The sequence below is a fragment of the Ixodes scapularis genome, unplaced genomic scaffold (genome assembly GCF_016920785.2).
Source record: "Ixodes scapularis isolate PalLabHiFi unplaced genomic scaffold, ASM1692078v2 PGA_scaffold13__105_contigs__length_92229423, whole genome shotgun sequence".
Taxonomy (NCBI): domain Eukaryota; kingdom Metazoa; phylum Arthropoda; class Arachnida; order Ixodida; family Ixodidae; genus Ixodes; species Ixodes scapularis.
In genome coordinates, this window is record NW_024609839.1 from 8,550,112 (window position 1) to 8,571,772 (window position 21,661).

At 43.3% G+C, this 21,661-nt stretch overlaps 1 pseudogene; it reads left to right on the top strand.

Moving 5' to 3' along the window:
* Positions 1-644: 644 nt before the first annotated feature.
* Positions 645-1,308, top strand: LOC121835507 (annotated as a pseudogene).
* Positions 1,309-21,661: the final 20,353 nt, after the last annotated feature.

The following is a 21,661-nucleotide window of genomic DNA, read 5'->3' on the forward strand; positions in this document are numbered from 1 at the left end:
ATTGCCTTTTTTGCGCTGATAAGCGAAGCATAGACAATGTCTTCACTTTAGCTCAAAACTTCTGTGATGCTACCGGTGCTCTTATTAATAAGACGAAATGCGTTGGCTTCTGGTGCGGGCAATGGGCCACAACACCCTCAGAATATGCTGGCATATCGTGGACTTGCGTCGCTCCCCAGTACTTAGGAGTGCCCCTCAATTGTATTCGGAACAATTACCACTACTGGACAGAACGAGTGGCAAAGATCAAAAGTCAAGCTAACATTATGAAAACAAATCAGTGGTTCGTTTTTGGGCGAGCGAAAGCGTGTAATATTTTTCTTGCAGCGAAAATTTGGTATGTTCTTCAGGTTATTTGCTGTGCCAGAACCCACATTCAAAAGTTTCACAGGGTTTTTGCTACTTTCGTGTGGAACTCCACCTGCGAACCTATGCGACGGGACAATCTTTTTCGCCCTGTTGATGTCGGTGGTGTCGGACTATTACACATCTTTTTAAAACAAATAATAACTCGTTTTCTATTCTTCAGAACAACATCACATCACTTCCTTCGTACTTACCTACAGGCAGAACTCTCAGATGCTTTACTTTACTTGGTGGTTTCATCGGTATCGGCGGGAACATCACGTCCCTTGGAATTCCTCAGAGAAGTAGTAAGCGCAATAGAGTTTCTAAGAGCCCGTTTTTCTTTGGAATATTTATTTACAATATCACGCAAAGCATTATATGCCGATCTTCTTGACATAACTTTTCCTGTACCTTTGTATCGAAGTATATTCAACCATGGACCAGGACAAGATGTTCTTACGCGTGTCCGAAAATTGCGCGTCTCACCTATCGCGGTTCTTTTTTTTTAAACTTCACACTTCAACGTTGCCTGTGAAACCCTGGCTTCGCGAACGAGGAATTTTTGTACCCTGGTCAGTGAATTGCCGTCTTTGTAACCAACCAGAAACTATAGAACATTGTTTTATTATCTGCACTGATGCCTACCTCTTCTGGGACGCCCTACAGAAAACACTGAAAAAAGATTTGGACGTCAACGCCTACACAATCCGGTTTTTACCTTTAAAACCCAACGATAGTTTTCCTTATGATTTGTTCACGCTCATGGGTTTGCATAGTCTCTGGAAGACGAGAATGATCGACAGAAACGCCGATCCACCCCGGACTACAAAATCAAACTTCATAGAAACTGTATCTCACGTGAGAAATGTGTTAGATCATCTTAAGGAACGCCCAGACTGGTATGCTCTCATTGATCGATGTCTCCATCTTCCTGATTTTTATTTATGTCATTTATCTTGAATCCTTTCTTCGTTTCCCGAGCGTAAACAGATAACAATATTTTGATGTGATCAAGAACCGTTTAATTGTTTGTATTGTTATTCTTATAAGTAATAACTTTGTCGAACTGTATGTTTGCCGTTTGTCCTCTCACCTTTCCATGCAATAAATACAAAAAAAAAAAAAACTCAGGGTATCGGTGGCCGAGTGGTCTAGCGCACACCAGCTCGAAGCACGTGGAGCGAAAGCTCGCGCTGCAGAACCCAGGATACTGGGTTCGAGCCCCACCCCTGCCCGTCTCGATCTGGATGAGCATCGTACCGGCGTGCGGTCGTGTATCACTACTGCGTGATGCACGTTAAAGACCCCAGGCTAGCGGCTGTACCGCACTGGCTAAATTTCTCATCTACAGCTGGGAGACTCGTCGCCCCTGTGAGGCAGACCAAGTTCTAGGCTGTATATACCTACACACAACCCAATTTTTTTTTTTTTTTTGTACAGCTTTTTTAAGCTGAGACTGCAGCCAAAGCTACAAGCCCGAGCTTGCCCGCGCTACTCGCTCTGAGAGGTTAATTTCTTGCGCGAGTGCTCGAACTCCGGCAGAACGCTTCAATGCAGCGACCTCAAGCTCTCGTGCTTAACTTCCCACTGCCAAACATACATACAATACGATTACTAAATTTTCCGCTGTTAAAGTACAGTGATTAAGGTCGCATTTTATTTATTTTTTCTTTAAAAGTGTCGTGGCACGTTGTGTACAACTGTGCGACTTATATGCTCTTTTTTTCTTTACGCATAGACCTTAACTATGTAAATTCGCTTTGGGGGTTATATTTGTCTTTCAATCCGTTGATTAAAATCTTGAAACCGGCCGCCGCTTGTGGATATATAGCGATCAGAATACAAATTTGGAGGCTGATCAATTCAGGTTCAGAGAGCGGACCGCACAATTATATATTAAGTGGGCACAACAAGGTTTTGGTGAAACCCGTTTTTCAGAAGGGGGGATGGACGTTCGGGTTATAAAATAGCAAAACTTACAGGCAGAAGCATACGGCATTTTTCCTGAGCAAGTATTTGGGCGTTGCAGTGAGAACATTGCATTCAGTTCTACTATATTATATGGTAAGTGCTCAACTGCCAAAGATTATACAAAGGCCATTGGTGCCTTTAGTTCATTTCAGCTTAAAAATTACCCAAACGTACTCAGAAACAATGAAATCCAAAGACAATTATTGTTACGACTACAAACTAAAAACTTTGCTATTTTAATATTATAAAACGGGAAGTCACGGGGAATTAGAGAAGCCAAGTTGTGCACTTTAATTCCAGGAGTTTCTCCCGTCAGAAATGAGCCCGTAACATGAGACTGGGAGGTGTAACTTCAACATGACGCATAGAACACTAGAAAGCAGAAGCAAAAATATATAACATAATTTACAAAAAAACATTTTCAGATCACACATACTTTTTTTTTCATGTTTCACAAACAATGTGTGGGGCAAGGAATTACAATCGGTAATGGTAAGAAAAAGGTGAAAGTATTAAAATGTGTTAGTTCTGGGAAAGGGAAGCTGAGCTATAAGTCAGTGATAGAAGGGCTTGCAAAGGTGAGATGATGGTCTTGAAAAACTAGGCTGGGAAAGTAAGATAAAAAAAATTATATTCTTAACAAAAAGAAAGGACGATTTCGTTTTTGTACTTTTTTGTATTTTAATTTTTCTATGTCTGATCAGCAAGAAAGGCATGACGTTCGCACAGGCTGAGATTCTCGTGTTTTGTAACAACACTTTTGGGTTACCATTTCTCTGCCATGCTCCTTGAATGTTTTATACTATCCTTCTCGCGCATTCCCAAGATTGTAAGGGAGCGAAACAGCGTAATTAAACTAAGTAAACTACTTAAAACTCCGCCCGCGCTTTCTTTAATCTTTTTTTTTTATCTTCTGCGTTTTCCGTGTCGACACGGAGAGGCGCGTTTTATCGGTGGCAAGCCGAAGCGTGTCGAACGTCATCACCGGGAAAATGTCAAGGCCAAGAGGTTCGGCAACGCCGAGGCTACAGCGTTACGACAATGTTCCCGTCACGTCACGCCACCACGTCACGTCACGCAACAACAGTGTCACGCCAATGTTTCCGAGGGCGATGAGCGAAGAAAGGCCCCAAAGGGACTGTTTCTACAGAGGTCATCAGTGGCGGGGGCAAGAGCGACCAAGACCTCATTTGCACGAGCATAGTAACGACGACAAAACATGCCACGGTATATGATGATGTAAGAGATCACCTAATGTGCATTTTATTTTGCTTCGGCTGTTGACATTGACAGGCATTCGTCCAACACAAACTTCATATGGCAGATTTTCGGTAAACAACTTCTCTCTACAGATGCAAACTGTTTTTGTACCAGGATGCCACAGGAATGTAGAGGAGAAAGAAAGAAAGATTTCGCCACGTCGCGGGTTCTCTGCTGTCTTGTGACGTCACGGTGTCCCGTAATGTCACGGGACTATTAAAGTTTATTGGTCATGACGTCAGGCGCCTGACGTCATGGCGTCCCGTAAAGCGACGTTACGATGTTACCTCTTGGAGCCACAAAACATCACGTTTTGACGGGGCTTTAGTGGAATATATGGGATCTTAGGCGCGAAAGGTATACGCGAAATATGACGATATCTCGGTCACACTCTCAGACGGTCAGAAAGCCACTAAGCAGCTGCTATGTCGGTTGAAGCATCAACAACTTCTTAGTTCTACAAAAAAGAAAAAAAATAGCAAGGTGTTGTTTATTTCTAAAGTGAATTGACGCGCACTTGTGAAGGACAGAGCTCTAGCTCAGGCAGGCTTTGCCAATTAAGACGTGTTTGAGAAAATGCGCAGTTTGTTACAGGCTCTTTCAGGCCAGCTTCGACGCACGTGTGCCCTAGGGTGAAAAAGTTTGATCACTCCTTTTTGCTTGCATGACGTACCACGGTGATCAGTCTGGTACGTAATCCATTACAAGCAATGGCATTATTTGCAATCCCTTACATTTGTGAGTAATTTTTTTAACGGAATAGTTATGCATTTTCTAGACAAATTGCCTTGCTTGTTGACTTAACGAATTTGTTGTAAATCGTTACATTTTTATTAAAGAAAAAAGGGACATTTATACAGGTAAAATAATCTTCCGTGCCCTCTCTCCCCACAGCGGTGCCAATTGAAAAAAATCAAATTGTCAAGCGCAAATAAAGAAAAAGCTGCAATTTTTTTTGTATATTATTGTCTTTCTTCGCAACGCCTATAGTCAGATACTACAAAGAAAGACAGTGCGAGGGGTAAAAGGGCGGGCACGAGAAAAAAACATTGAGGAAAGGAGGTCGCTCCTCTCTACTTCAGTTTCCCTCCCTTATCACCCTGCACTGTCTTCGTTATGTTGTACGTGAAAATAGCTCATTGCGTATTTTTGTTTCCCGCGGACTCCAACAACAAGATTAAAAAGCCTAATTCTTTACTTAAGAATTAATTATATATATATGTGTGTGTATATCATGGGGTAGGCCGCACGCTGGTCTGCCCTCTCAAACATACTCCATTTTTTTGTTTTCCGGCTTTGTCTCTTTTCTTCCTTGATGCAGGGCGCGTGGCACGCACCACGAAGATGACGCGCGCGCACACGCACAGTTCGTCGCGTGCACAACGCGGCACGAAGATGACCCGGCACGCGCACATACACAGGCGAAATCCGCGTACGTTACAAACAGATCAAAAAGTAGAAGCCGCGCATGGTGTTCTTCATTGTGTTTTTTTTTTTTTTTATCGGCGTATTTGTTTTTTATGAATCGCAAAGTGGCCTTCGTGGCTGGAAAAACAGATGTTGCCATAGAATGTGTCCTTGGAGAAAACAAGCTCAAATTCCCCGCCTAACCGTAAATGTGCGGTGTCGAAAGTGACGATTGAAAAGAAAGCGAACTTTATTCGAATGCTCAGGCGAAAGAACGGAATTTAAGAAAAATAAAGCATCTGGAGAAGCGGATTGTACAGCACACGTGTCTCAAATCGTAGGAGTCGCAATCTTGTTAAAAGGTATTTTCGCCACTGGCGTTGTTTTGTAAAAAGCACACGTTAAAAAAAAATGGTGACGAAACAGGTGTTTTGGAATTTAAGTGGCGAAAAAGACAGAAGTCTAGACTGCGTTTAGTGTTTACGCCGCCAGTTAGTGCCCCACACTAAACGAATTAGGATCCAACGCGATATTCAAAGTAACAAACCCAAAAATTTCAGCCAGAAACTCGGTTTTACGCTCAATAAGAGTACACGATAATTTTAAGCACCGAAAGCTAGTGGTTAGGTTTTCACACTTTAACTGCACACTAGCTGTGTTATGCGACGTACAGTGTAAAATACCCTTATTTTACGTACCAATTAAACTTCGTCAGACGGAACTCTTTAAAAAAAAAAAATCTTATATCGTTTCAATAAGATAAAAGTTAGATCCAAATATTTGACATCTGGTTCGAACAACTAGCACTACAGTAGGAGGATAACGAACGCTCCGCCATGCACAAGTATTTTCGCGGTAAAGAAACGCACACACACAGAAAAACGTTTTTGTTTCGACACAAGTTGTAGAAAGTGAGTTTTAGGATGGCCCACGTAAATACTTTGCGTCAGCAAAAAAGAAAAAAGAGAATAGCGTCATGACCATTGCACGTGCACCAAGACCAAACCGCGTTTCGGACATACGCATATTTGGCGGCGGCGCCATTAAATTGTGTACGCAAAAGAAAAAAAAAATAGCCGCGAGTTTACGTTATTTCAAAATTCGCTAATGTCATGGTAAGGCTCGTTGGGGTATTTGTGTTGCGAGTAGGACTGACGGCGTGCCACCCACATATGATGCGATGCTACTGCGGGCAGCTCTGTTAACCGAGGGTTGTACAATGCCACACGTACGTTATTGTAGTCTAAAAGTCAGTGAGTATGCGGCATTAGCCCACAACAACGACATAGAAATAATCGCGGAAAAAAAACATAAACAGAATAAGCCCCACTCTATATTTCGCAGATTTCAGTGCCGATAGTGAAGGCAAGGAGTCAACGCGAATCAACCCGGCAAAAAGCAAGAGTGTCTCAACTTTCCTTAACTCAAACGTGATAAGCTATTCTTCGAAAATATTCACTAAAACAGAAATAGCTTGTTTTTCCGCAGTAAAGACAATCCGTCCTCATTTATTCGGATGCCCCGCTGGGGGATACTCCCTCATCGTAAAATTCTCGAAAATCGCAGTGTTTCTCAATAAGAAGACCTTAACACAAAGGCTCTTACACTTTGTCCCAGGCGCCTAAACGCTACGTTAGGGTGGGTTCAGTGCTTACGGAAATGCATCGTTAATCTTTACGTTGGTGACGGTTATAGAGATATACGGGTGTAGACGGCGGAGCTATTCTGAAACGACTACGCGCGTTTTGAGCACGCAGGGCATGGGGAGGGGGAGTCTGCTCTCTAGGCTACATTTGCACAGTCAGGAAATTCGAATGCTCGCAGTGCATCGTGAAACTTGAATATCTCAGTGTCAAAATAATCCACAAAGGTATTGCTGACTATAACCAAGAGCCGTATTTTTGCCCGAGGATAAAAAAATACTATTGCGTGAAGAAGCGACAGAAAACAAAAGTAAGCGAGACGAATAAAGGAAGACAAACGTTATGGTGTTACCTACGGCACTGAAAAAGATTACCATTATAGATGGATAGAGGGAACTGTAAAGTGAACACACGCAGCGCTGCGTTGCAGGGAATACAATAATATTGAGAGTAGCTGAGACTCGCACCTTTCCGTCTCGCGGGTGCTTGGTCAAGCAGTAAGTTAACTTTAAAAAAAAGAAAGTTTTTGCTACATAAGTGCAGTTTTCAAGAATGTTAAAGAGCCATTCACCTTCACATCCTATGCGCCGGTGACTGCACGTTGGCGGACACTTTATTTTAAGGGCGAGACTAAATGAATGCTGTTTTTCTTTCCCAAAAATTGTTGATTTGACGAGAACGAATCCTGCACAACAACTTCAAACTTTCTCGTTGAATCATTCTGGGGTGTAGGGAAAGATGTCCCCGGAAAAAATGTCTCCGGAAAAGAAACAGCCCGGACAAAAGGTCCCTGGGAAAAAAAGGCCCCAGGTGGAAAGTAGGAAAAAATGTCCCCAAAATATTTTCTACCTCTGGGCTTCCCTGATCCTCATGGCCTTCGAACGACCCGGGCATATGTCCTTGGGAAAAAAAGGCACCGTGTGGCAAGTAGGAAAAAACGGCTCGAACAAATAAGGAAATATACGATTTAGCGAGGTACACATCGCGACATTGTTAGCGCGAACACTACATCGGCGCATTTTCACATTTCACTTAGAAAGAGTATTAGTGGGAACGAAATTTTACCGTCTGCATTATATCCCCAAATTAGAACTTTAAGTACCTATAATGACTTTGATGACAATTAACCTTTCGTTGCTATAAAAAAAGATCTAAAAAAAACAAAAAAAAAACTAGCGATTGCTTGATCAAAAAAACTGCTCCGACTTTACTCAACAAGATTAACAATTTAATCAAACGTTTCGTCTCCCATGCAGGAAACATCGTCAGTCAAACCTACAAGCAGGAATTCCTTCCTGCTCGTAGGTTTCACTGACGATGTTTCCTGCATGGGAGACGAAACGTTTGATTAAATTGTTAATCTTGTTGAGTAAAGTCGGAGCAGTTTTTTTGATCATTATGATTCCCGGCTTTTGGAATATTCTAGCGATTGCTTGTTCGTGCCAAGTGTCGCGCTTTTTACCTATTTGGAAATGGTACCCAATTACCTTTCAAATTTTCCCAAACACAGTAATTTGGTTTTGGCTAGAAGTGTTATAAATATTTATTTCACAATGGAAAGCAAACAAAAACAGTTGAGATGCATTGTTACAAAATCAGGAATAAAATGACAGACTCTGGATTCACGCACAAAAGCCAAAAGTGGATGTTAGGGCAGTAGAAAAATGTTCCTTTTGGGTAATTTTTTCCTAATTTTCACCTGGGAACTTTTTTTCCGGGGACATATTTTCCGGGGACGTTTTTTTCTGGGGACGTCTTTCCGAAACCCATCATTCTGTTAAATTATTCCGGAGTGTTCTTTAATCTATAATCCTCATCCAGTTCAACGTTTTAAAACATGCAATAAAGACCGACCGGGGTTACATTTTGTTTTCCCTTCTCCCCACCTTGGGGGACTGATAAGCACGTAGACGACGATTGTAAACGCACCCTTACAGCAAGATAGAATGCATTTCGAGAAGCCACCTTTAGTCCAGCATGGCTGCCGGTGGTTGATTGGTCTTCAGTACCCAAGACGGTCACTGAGGGCGATATTTCTAAGCGGCATTATGGATATCAGTTATCAGTAGAGCCTTAGGTAAGGGGAGGTGCATCAGTGTATTCGAAGAGAGAAACACAAGCAACCATTTGCATTAGTCAACGACGGCGCCATCTGCATGTACCACCACTTAAAAAAAAAATATTGTCAGCGACCATAACCTTCAAAGTCCTGCGATTCTTAAAATGCCAACTTTAAGAACCGACCGTTCTAGATAAAGTGAGTAGGCAGGCGAGCTGGTTGAAGTTACACAGTTTTGAAAAACCTGACACGACGGACGAAAAAGGGGACAACACAAAAAAAACGTCTCAAAAGCGGCTACTAAATTTTATTGGCACAGTCATTTATATGCCACTTCTCCGACACGTCTCCCTGAAGCTGATCACGCCCCTAGGACTTCCAGCCAGGGTACATCTCGTCTTGACCTCATTTCAAACCACTGTACTCAGTTCGTACACAGCATTGCAAACAAAGCCCCATTGTCACAACTCACAAGGTCGGACCCAACTCACAACACCTTCACACAAACTCCAAGGCCTAACCCGCATCTCGTACAAAGGCCCCACACTGAAACAGATCGTTCTAATTTGTTCTAAAAGCTATATACAATATTTGACAGTAGAGCGCTCCGCTGGAAATGGAGACGTCTTTGTTTCGATACCAGGACCAGGCGGATTTCTTTGGTCGCGCACCAGTCACCTAGCTGTGTTTGGAGATTTGTGTTTGTCCTTGTTCCCCGTCTCCAGGGATTAGTTTCGTCCTTCTTGTCCAGCTCGCTTGAAACTCTGTATTTAACTGCAATATGAATCATAGATAACGTGGCGTCAAAATATGCATATAAAAATATAGTTCAAGTTAGGTCGGATCACGTGACGTCAATTTTCCCGCTAAATTTAGCGGGGAAACTAAATTGGGGTGAGTTCACGCGATGCAAGTTTATGTGACGTCGATTATCCCGCAAAATTGAGCGGGAAAATTGACGTCACGGCGTGACGTCAGGTCACGCCGTATGAATTTCCTCTCCAAATGTGGCGAGGAAACCGAATTTGTGTATAGGCCACCTGACATAGAATTTTCCGGTTAGATTTCAGGGGAAAGCTAAATTGGGTGTAAGTTCACGTAACGTCATGATACATGACATTAATTTCCCCACCAGATATAGTGGGGAAACAGAATTGGTGTATAGGTATAGGTCACGTGACGTCTGGTCACGTGGCAATAAGTTTTGCGCCAAATTTAGCGAGGAAACTGAATTGGTAAATAGGTCACGCTACGTTCATTTTCTCTCTACATTTAGTGGGGAAAGTACAATGGTCCGTATATCCCATGACGGCAGGTTACGCGACATCGATTTTCCTGCGAAATTTAACGGGAAAACTGAATTCCTGTATGGTCACCTGACACCAATTTTCCCGCTAAGTTCAGCGGGAAGTAAACAAGCAAACACACCGACCAACAAAAATTTTGTTTTTTTTGTTTCTTAGAAGTATCTAAATAATTTGCCGTTACTTAAGATACAGATGTATCTCAGTATCTGTCTTTTGTCATTAAAATACAAACTGCGACCGTAAAGCCTAACACGCTTGACGCACTTTCCGGAATTCCATTCAAACGTGCATACTAGAAATTGGAAACGCAAATGTGGTTTCGCCAGACGTTCTACGTATTCTATGGATGTAGTTGTTTTCCTCGAGTGAGAGGAGTGACCGTATCTAAGGGCATCGACGTACTCTGACAGGCAGAGTAAAGAAAAGGAGTAAAAAAATGAGAAGATCCATTGGTGAATTCTAAGGGAATGCCACACAGGTCCCATGGTGAACGCCACACAGGTCTCCCTTTGCGAAACGCTACCACTGGCCCCATAACGAGGCAAAAAAGAGGGAGCAAAATATGGAGAAAGCAAAAGAGAAAGAAATCCAAAACAAAAAAGTGAACGTTTAGCGTTAGCGATTCCCAAAAAGTAGCGGTTCCCAATGGTCATGCTAACGCATTTCTTAATAATCCACGAAAGGATCAATGAGGTTCTTTTCCTTTGAATGATGATGTTTGATGCTAATGCTGGCTGCTTGATGTCGTCTTTGAAGTCTCGCCTCTCGTCGAGGATGTCGAGTAAGGCAGATTTGGCGTAAACAAGAGCAAGAAGACGTTTACTAACTGAGAGCGAATGCAATAATTACAAGAGCAAAATTTTACAGAACGGTCATCCTTGCCGGATACAGCAGGTGTCTTCCTGGCAAAACCGGGGCTGGGAGCGTATATCTGGTGACTCCCTGGAGCCCGTACAAAACTGCCATTTCTCCAGTCCTCCTCAAGTTCAAAAACTCGTGGCCGCCACTTGTTCCACCCAATCACAGTCCAATAGCCATTCTATTGGGTGCAGTCGGCGACACCCTCATAACATACAGGCGAGAGGTCACGCACCCCCCCCCCCCCCCCCCCCCCCCCTGGGGCCGGAACAAGGACCCTTTGAACGCAGGGAGGGTCGCAAGGCCCGAACGGGCACCCTATTCCACGCATAGTGGGGTGTAGTACCATCAAAGCCAAAGTGACGACAGCAGCACGCTGAGCACAGTCTGTCGGGGATTTGTCGCAACAACCATTTGGGTTTTGAAACGAAGCCATTAGCCCGTTTTATGCCCGGCCCGACAATGGCCGAAGGCTGCTCTCTGGGGGCCGTCTTTCAACAACAGATCCCTGCACCCGAAGCCGCGACCGCAAGCCGCCTCCGCGCGGGGAGGCGGGCCGCGGTGTCGCGCGTCCGTGCAGGGTCTGCTCGGCTGCACTGCCGCGGGCGCGCAATTACCGGGGCCCGACACTGCCGAAGAAAGACCCCCCACCAACCACCCTTCTGAGACAGGGCCGCCGTGTATACAAACAAATAGCCGCCTTCAAGCGGCGTCTTCAGGACCCACAAACCTCTTCAAGATGGTGCGCCGTTTCGACTGCTGCCGCCCATTGCGACAACCTCACAGGATCTACCTGCAATGTTCAAGTGGGAGATGGTAAAATATTTAAAATGAAGCAAAAACTGCGGCCGTTCATTTTCTAGGTATGTATGCTTCCTCGTTAAGCACTGTTAATATATCTCGTTAAAATATCAACTATAGCGATAATCTTGCTCGCCCCCCGCCTCTGCTATTGATTTTTACCGATTTTGAGTTCAGCGAGCATCCGGGAGAGAGCTCAAAAACCAGTGCGCAGACGAGAAACAGGCTGGTATAAGAGAGAGAAAAGGCATGTACTCCATTTTAGCTTTATTTTTAACATTTTACCAACTCATATATGAGATCTAAAAAAAGACATAAAGCTTCTGGTGAAACTACGTTCGCGCGCACAATTTCAGGTATGTACGTATGGAATTTGAAATTTTCAAGGCGTGCAAAATGTGTTTGGCCTCGCCCGAATAAAACAATAACGGTTTTTAAGCCTTTTCCGACGGCTTACGACGGAATGCGCAGCAATGCGGCCGATCGTACGCCATTACAAAAGTCTTAAAAACCGGCCTTGTCTCAGCCGGTCGGAGTCAAGCGCAAGTGTGCAAATGGGCCTTTGGTTGTAATGCCGGAGTCCCACTAGATCGACAAACAAAAACCACCGGCACGGACAAGCCTCCAACACATGCAGCATGCTCGCGATGGCACCTTTGGTGGGCGTCTAGTCGTTCGGTGCTCGTGAAGTAATCACGAGGGATTGCCAACCCCGTCAAATTTACCATCGCGTGCATGAAGTTCCTGTCTGAGCATATACCCTTACAACAATATGTATGGACACTTCTAGGACGTTCTATAGACCAGCGTCCATAGGGAGAACAAAAGGCATCTATAGGCAGACCACGACCTCTGTTGCCTCCGTGAAGTCGTCCTATGGCTGCCCTATAAAATATTGGCCAACGGACGTTCTATGGACGTCCTATTGTATGGATGATGTGTGGTCATCCTATACCCTCTCCATGGCAAGGCGCCATATAGAGTCCATAGGAACTTTATAGGGTGTCTACACAGGGTCTTTATAGTGTCTATAGGGTGCCCGCAGAAAACCCATACGAAGTCTACAAGGAGTCCCTAAGGAGTCCACAGGGAAGCCATACAAGGTCTACACAGGGTCCTCATGGGGTCTGCAGAAAATTCATACCAGGTCTACAGGGAGTCCCTACAGGGTCCGCAGAGAAGCCACTCAGTGTGCAGGGGGTCTGCTACGGGGTCCGCACCGACCAACGTTTCTAGAATAAGTCAGTTGGGAAACTGCTAAAGAGCTTGCTCTGAAAAAGCGGCACCGATCTGTACTCGAAAACCAAACTAATTGCGATCGCAACGCCACCATTCCACCCGCAGCGGCCACTTGGAGAACTGCACGACTGCGTGTGTTGGTTTGGGACTATCGATATTCGACAGCATGTGACTGTTCTGCTTTGGCTTTAATCGGCCACTTTGGCGCCGAAACATATACGGTAGAAGAGGGGTTTCAGGGATGCCAACCCCCGCTTCCCAGGCGGACACGCCGCGAATTGCCACCGAAGTTAGGACGCACCCAAGTCGGGACGCGCTACCTGAAGTCGCCGGTGAGGCATGGCTGTAAAAAAAAATATTAATTGCGCCGCAAAACCCTGTAAGCTAAAAGTGTATGCAAACATCAGGCTCTTGTCATTTTGTACTGACCTCCAATAAAGGATTCTACAAAAAGAGCTTTTCCCCATTTGTTTTTACGCAAAAACGTGCCCTGTAAAAGTCATTTTAAAGAGTGTAGGGTCCTTAGGGGTCTGCAAAGAAGCCATACAAGGTCTATAAGGAGTACGTGAGGGGTTCACAGGGAAGCCATACAGTGTCCACAGGGAAGCCATACAGGGTCTACACGGGCTCCTTATGGAGTTTGCAGAGATGCCATACAGGGTCTGCACGGAGTCACTACGGGGTCCATATAGAAGCCACTTTAAGCGGCGGTGGTACCGCGGTGTGAGAATCGCACTCCCTAGCTCCTAAATGATTGGCCTCATTATAAAATGGCTTGCCTACACTTTCCTGACGTGAAAAAAAACAACATAAAGTAAGCCTCTGATACTGCGCGTATATAGCAAAACTACAATTACTTACGCGTCGCGCGCAGACCGAGCCTAGTATACCGCTTTTTAACGATCATCCAGATGACCGCAATTATGATAGGCACCAGTGCGCCCCCTATGGGTTGTGAAAGTTGCGAATATCTACGGGGGCCGCAGCGACCCACATATACCTACCTCCCACTGAGAAAGTAAAAACATTATTCCGGCACATACTAAACCCTTCCATCTCAACAATGAGTATACCCTGAGGTTGGATATGCCTCCAGACATCAATGTAACATATTGATACCCGGAACTTAATTAACAACTCTTTAACTCGGACACCTCGCTACACCCAAAGAAGACGTCTACCCGGCATCACTTTATTAATGCACCAATATATAGGTCACACCATAGGGAGGCAATAGGATGACCATAGACTCGCCGGGACCATAGAACGGAAATAGGAAGGAATGAAAAACTTTTTCTTTCGCGAAGATCTCTATAGCGTTCTTGTGCCCATTCTGTGGCAAACCAATGGTACATAGACGGTCTAAGAACTGTCTACAGGAATCCATAGGATGGACAAAGAGGTAATAGAACGGCAAAAGTATGGACATAGGACGTCCATACATATTTTTGTAGGGGTAACTCGGTAAGAAGAGGATTAGATTTCAATTTAGTTTTGTTTAATAAGCGATGTTTAGAAACATACAAAGTGATAAATGAAATAAATAGGAAACAGCACGCATTAGATTTATGTTTTACAGCCTACGCGTACTTGTGTGCGTTCTGCCTAATATTGAACTTATACGCTTTATGTCTGTAATTATAAGCAGGGCCCAACTCGTTCAGAACTGTGGCTAATCTACTGACACCTATTGACACCTTCACGAACCAGATTTGGAGATAAACTTTACGCTTAATTTCATGAGACCACCGTTTCAAATGCAATCAATTGTCGTCGATATGGAACTCAAGCTCCCTTCCTGCTTTATTACCCTTTTATGTGTAATTTTCTTATTCGCCTAATTCCTCCTTTAATTTATGGAAGTATCTCAATATGCCAAGACATAACGCCTGTCTGAGTCCCCTTGACCTTATATTTTGCACATACAGCCGTTGGCTTCGAACACGTATGTTGAGTAATCCACTCTAACAAGCCCCATAATAATCAGATGTGCTCGAGTCGATGTTTGTTAAACAATATCATGGCAATGTGACGTTATATACCATCATGCAAATATCTAAATGAACCACCCCTACAGTGTCTAGAGTCCTTTCTTTCTGCTTATTTTCAAGCAACACTGTTGACACTCTATTAAGCTCTAAAACTATTCAATGCCATATTCATGTGCTTTTCTCAGAAAAGATTTTTTAAAGTGATGCAAACGTTTTGAGTTACGATACGATACGAGTTTATTTTTCACCACAGATACATGTGGTGAATGGGAGGCCGGCGAAAAAAGTTGAAGAAATGCAGCTTGACTAAGTTCCGGCCCCGCCATTCAGCAGCTACGACAGAGCACAGGGAAATCTATTTACAAAGTGTGTGAGTATGACATATAATGGGCAATATGCAAGGCTAAATGAACAGTTCAAGGATAGTGGTTTCGGACAGATGTACAACATCAACATTTCTACAAAGTATATATTCAATAAAACAGGCAAAGTGTAACGTATTCTCTATTTACCATAATTGGTCCTACAGTTCAGAATTTGCCAAAGCTGGTGATGTCTGCATGAATAAAAGTCTGATTTTGCTTTTAAATTAAAAAGTTTAAGAAAAATATCTGAGCACCCAAATGCCGCATATTTATACGCGATACAGTTTCTGAAATAAAAAATATCACATTCTAAGTTTAGTAGCTCTTCATTTTCATGGGTATACGCGTTCAGTGCATAGATACTTAGGTTGCCAGAAAAGGTACAACTCGTTTGTTCATACTAATTTTTGACCTTCAACTGGGAAACATTCTCAATGTCCGTCGTATAACTCGACGTACCTTGATCTTAAAAGGACAATGACAGGGTATTTATGGTCGCCGAGCTTTTTATTTGTACATGACATGGGAGAGCCCAACTACTCGGAACACAATTTGCTGCTCAGAATTCATTTTCTTTCCTCCAGAAAACCGCCGATCGAGGACTGGCCGATTTAAGTCGCGCTCACTCTCTTCTGCCTGGTCACACGCCGTTTTCTATGGTTTGAACATAGCCACCAACGATAATCAAAGTCGTGGGTCATCGAAGGTACAGATTCAATATTACAAATGGAAAAAAAAACTATATTACCAATTTGTTGTGGCTTCTAAAAAGCTGCAAATACTTTGATTGAAGAAAACGAAAGCTGCACAGACACGTAATATCGGATAACTTTCTTTTCTATATTTCTTCTTCCTCCCCAGTCCAGTTTCGGTTTCGGTTTTGAACAGTTGCGTTTGTTTTTGCCTTATTGAAATATACGTGGCACTGTAGCAACACATTGAACATGCAGTCTTCTGACACCATGTAATGGATCGCCTGGAAAAATATATATATATATGTATATATATTCGGGAGTGTCGGTGTCCTTTTAATATTTACAAGCAGAAGCACGCCTAAACCCCAAACGTTTTGTGAATTGTATCTTGCCTTGGACCTAGCCAATCGATAGTTTGGAAGCATGGTGATGGTCTGCATCTCCAGACGTTAGAAGGCAACGCGGGCAGCAACCAGTGATAGTTTTAGCAGCGTCCGAGGCCGTCTGGCAGATGCTACTGAATATTTTGAAATGTTTCAGACCGTTTCGAAATTTTTACCCTGACACCGGAATTCTGCAATTCAACCTCAAAACTCTTCGGAGCGTTCCAAGCTGTTGTCTTTCACCTTCAGCACCCATTCTCTAAAGTTGCTCAAGGTCTCGATGCGTGGTCCCGGGGGAAAAAGAGAAAGCATACAGATGCGAGTACGCGTTTTGCTGCCTCTGTTTCGTTTCGCAATGATCCGCATGTAGTAACGTTTCTAAAGCAAATACCCAAAACAAATGGCATCTTGCACGCGCGTTCGTCAACGCTTTATTTTGGTTATTTACTTCAAATCCTTTATACGAGGAAGGCGCGCGTATTATCAAATACGCGCGAAAAGACACGTCAAACTTCTTCATGCGGGTGAATTACTTCCGTGTTTGTCCCGTCTCACGATCGTATTAGGCGATCATTATCGACGAGACCTATAGAGACAAGTATTACGATCCAGACTTCTACAATCACTTAACTCGCACAGTATCCCTCGAAGGCAGTCAAGACTTTTCCAACAAATCCGTAAGAGCCATTGTCTTCGTCGCTGAAGATTTACTTTTTCCCTCGGGATGGTAAAAAATATTCTTCCCTTTTACAGCGCGGCTCGTACAATTCGCAGTGCAGCAAGATGGCATCGCGTTGCCACAGAGAGTTGTAGTACAAAAAGAAAAAGAACCTACTGCTGGGCCGTAAGTAACGCAGCCGCCGCCATACCTCGCACGGAAATGGAGCAGGTTAGGAGAAGACCACCGAATCGCTCGGGATCATGGGAAGGTAACGCTCACGTGTCACACCCAATTCAATTAGAGGGGGTAAGATGATGTTTTAGAATTAAATGGCTTGGACTAGAAGAAATTTTTCTTCTCCATTTCAGGCAATAGTTTGCGCTGCCTTTAATTACATAAGGACCTGAGAAAAGATCGCCGTCCAAGTTTTTTTCAGACTTACGGCCATACTACATGGTAGGGGTAACATATGACAAACACCCCATCAATGAAGATAAAGGAGACGCTACACTCACTACAGATCTGGAAGCCGACAGGATCAACATCGTGAAAGCACACCGGTTTGGTCAAACCACCCGACGCAGGACGTCGAGTCGTACTAAGACTTCAACCCAGACTCGCGTACCCCTAAGCTCTCAATCGTCTTCCACAAACTTACTAGTCACCCGCCGCTCCGAAACTTGTAGAAACTCCGCGGGATTAAAACAGACACTGCGGGGATAACCCGGCCTTCGCGTTCCACGATTCGAGTTCCGAAAATACCGTTTTCAACAAAGGTAACTCGACGAAGCAGATGATACACTTGGGCACTTGAAAATAAATATTTATTATTATTATTTATTATACTTTGACGCCCAGGACAACTTTCGAATCTCAAAACTTGTTCTCGCCTTCTTTCGGCCGCTAACGGCCTTTTAATTCTTATTTTTGTATTTCTCTTTCTTTCTCTTTTTTTCTTAAAGATTTTTTGCTTACTTTTTAGTCTCTCCTTTTCACGTTGGCCAATTGTTCGCATTCGCTTTGTATCTATTTTCACTCACTTTCTATTCAGCATCATTTTCACTCTGTTAACACCCTATTTCTTTCTTCCTCTACTTTTCTTTCTCTCGCTCATTTCTCCGCTACCGAAAAACAAAACAGGATAGGATGGACTAAAACAAGGTGTGATACGATTGCGGCGGGCGAGAGTGGCTTTGCGATTCATGCCTAAAAGCGCAGCATTTTCTGTTTGCAGGAATCAACACCACTTGCACTTCAGGGAAAGAAGTAAGCTGCTTACACAAATGAAGAGATCGAACATTGTATTACTATTTGCAGAGTTATGGTTGTGCCGCAGGTGAAAACAAAACTACCCCGTCTATTGTTTCAATCATTTTTCGTATTTCGCTTTATTTGAAACAAAACTAAAGAAAAAATTAACTGGTCTTTGCCCTTGCCGCGTTGCTTACGAAGGCCAAGTATTCATCCAAAACGGTACGTACTGAAAACATCCAAAAATTGTTGCAAGGCCCTAAAAACAAAGCGTGATACATTTCAAGTAGGTTTAAAACTACAAAAGAACCTAAACATACGTTGCTACAAGATCAACACACATTAAAACAGAAATTTAAAAAAAAGAAAACACAGTGAAACATAACCATATCAACGTCCACGACGAGCCGCGATAGAAATTAATATTTTCACTTGTGCTTTCTTTCTCTTTCGCTCTTCTGTTTTCCCAATTTCTTAGCCGTAATATTCCTTATTTGCGAGAAGACCTCAGTCTCTCCTCTTTGCGGTGATCGTGCAATCCTCTCGTCCGAACGCAATAATAAACCTTTGGCGGCACAGACCCATCGGATGTTCTAACTCAATTATTTAAAGAGAAAAAAAAATGAGGGTGCAGGGTGGACGCCGCCGGCGCAAGAAGCAAGCTTGGGAAACTCATAACTGATAGATGTGTGGACCGCTATTAAGGTTCGTGTGCGAGTACGTACTAAACTCCAAAAAAGTAAGCGTCTACAAGGAGACGACGCTGTGGACTACGACGCCGACATCCCTGAGCCTCATATCGCTTCGCAAACGCAGGGGCTTTGAAAGCTAAGAAAAGAGAATGGTTGTCTATTCGGTGACGGGGTTATGTAAGCTCGCGAGGTTACTCGTCTCTTTTGAATGAGAAGGCTGTGACACAAAATTGAGAAACAGGAAGCACACTTTTTCTTTAAAATAATGCTAAACTTTTAGCTTGGGCCGCTGGTTTTTAAATTAAGGACGGACAAGGTCATGATAAGAGTATCTTGCTCGTTGCGAAAAATCAATAATCCGAACACGAGGGACGGGCCACCAGCAAAGAGTGTTGTTATGTACCCCGAAGAACGGAGGGATTAGTTCCCTGGACTTGGAATCACCCATCTTACTGTTAGAGGCCTTTCATAAGCGTCACCATGGAGGCCACTGTCACGGGCTCGGGTAGTTTTTGCGCAAATATGGTTTTGTTAAACAAAATTCTCAAAATAAACTTTGATCATCTCTAGCGACACTAGATTATTTATTAATAAAGCTATGAAATGACTGCAATGAGATCTCTTTATTTTCTTGAGCTTATGAAACTATCTTGCCAGCCTGGCATAGAACATTTGGAAAAGTAGACGAAACGTTTTGAGGTGCATTTAAAGCAACATTATTTTATTAAATTTTGCTGTAACCTGTACGATCCTACGCCCACGAGATCAGCGGCCCTCATGTGGAGCGCATGTCGCCACCTCTATCATTTTCAAAGAAAGAATGCGATAATTTATATTTAAATCCGCGATCTAGTGTATGCTTAAAAATAGGACACAAGAATGATTACTCTTCACGCTCGCAAAAATTCAGTGAAAGCTAAAGTATAATAAACAAAAGGGAACCACAGAACCTTTTTTTTTCATCAATATGTGAATTTTAGTGAAGTCACGACTCACGAGCTTGCTAAATCGTCCTAACCGACCATAAAAACTACTCCTAAAATTTTCGGCTGCGCATCAGTAAACACCATTTGCAAGCTTGCAGACTGCGCATCCTGTCTAGATGAAATACCATTACATAGAGCCCAACAAACAAGGATCGACATTGGCATAAATACACGCAATCGCGACCTGTGTTACTAGTTCTAGCGAAAGAGTCTAATGAACGGGTGATCTGTAAAATTAAATACACTCCTACTCTCTTCGCTTTTGTTTCGGTATTTCTACTTCAATCCATCGCTTTCGAATATTATTCTCGCCGCAAACTCCTTTTCCTACCATGGGAAAGCCAGAGTGAGAAGATGACGGTGCGACTTTATAAAACAAGTTCCGTGAATCCTTCGTATTTTTGTGTTTTTCGAATGCAATGGCAGTTATTGGGCAGACTTCGAATACAATATAGAAAAGAGAGTCTGCAGAGAATGTCTAAGACGCGTTTCTTTATTGCATGACCGTCCTGTTGCGCTTTTAATAAGATACCTCTGGAGCCATGTCACAAGCATTCGTATATCTCTGAAGCAAAGATTCTTCTAATTTGCTTGAGACGCTTCGTCACGTTTGATCCGAAAACTGTGTACTTTGTATTGTGTGTGAGTTGCGTAACTGCGGCTTAATTCGCATAACAGATGAAGCTGGTCGGTTTAGTGCATGAATAATTTTTTCTTTCTGGAGCAGAAATATCAGTCTCTTAGGAAACGAGAAGCTATAGTACGTGTACACATTTAGTACGTGGGTGCGGTAAGAGTGCATACAATAAAAAAGAAGATGCGGAAGAAGCCTTGACGCTGGTCAGCGGAACCGTGACCAACTGCGAGACAACTTCGTAGCTTTGAACCTTGCAGCTGGGTGCTCCAAAGTCTGAAAATAATCCCCAGGACCTCCCAGCAGCCATCGGTACCCGGGTTCTCTTAATTGGTGTCCCGACACTGAACCGCCACCATGGCACCCCGGAGTTCGAATCGTAGGAAACGTCGCCGCTGACATGGAGGGTGAGAAAAGAGAGTGAAAAAGGTGTATTCGGGGCGGATAGCAATACAGAACGACGCTGAGCTTTTTATGGCCGATAGAACAAAGCAGGGTTGTTAAAAATAACCACGCTCTGTTGTAGGCGTATTGTGTACGGTCTATGCGTGTACTGAGGCATTTGAGCAAAAAAGACGTACTTATCGGAATTTGTAGAGTAGCAGATTATGGTAATTGAATGGCAGCTTTCCCGATGTTAGAACAATATGGAGAAATACTCTTTGCTCCGAACTATGCAGTGTTGTTGCTTTACAAGTACTAGGTGCTTAGCGTGTAAATTTAGGTTTGTGGAAAGCCTTAGTTTGAAGCGCTCGGTCGTCGATATTGAACTTTATTTGCGGCAAATATCACAGAAGACGTTTTTTCGAGCATTATATAACACCCGATATTATCGAAGCAGCTGTTAATGCCGTTCAATAATAACTCAGGCCAACATATGCACCACAACAGATACACCATACACACCATTATAACCACCATAACAAATGCACCATAGCCATCATTGACAATCACCATTAATGCCATTCAAGAATAACTTAGTCATGATAAAATATGTATCAAAACTATGCTCCTAATGGCTAACTTTAGGTGCGCATAATGAAGTTTCAAAGTGATCCTTTCGGGCATTTGGGTCATCATGTACAGGAAAATAGCGCTCTGTATTTCGTC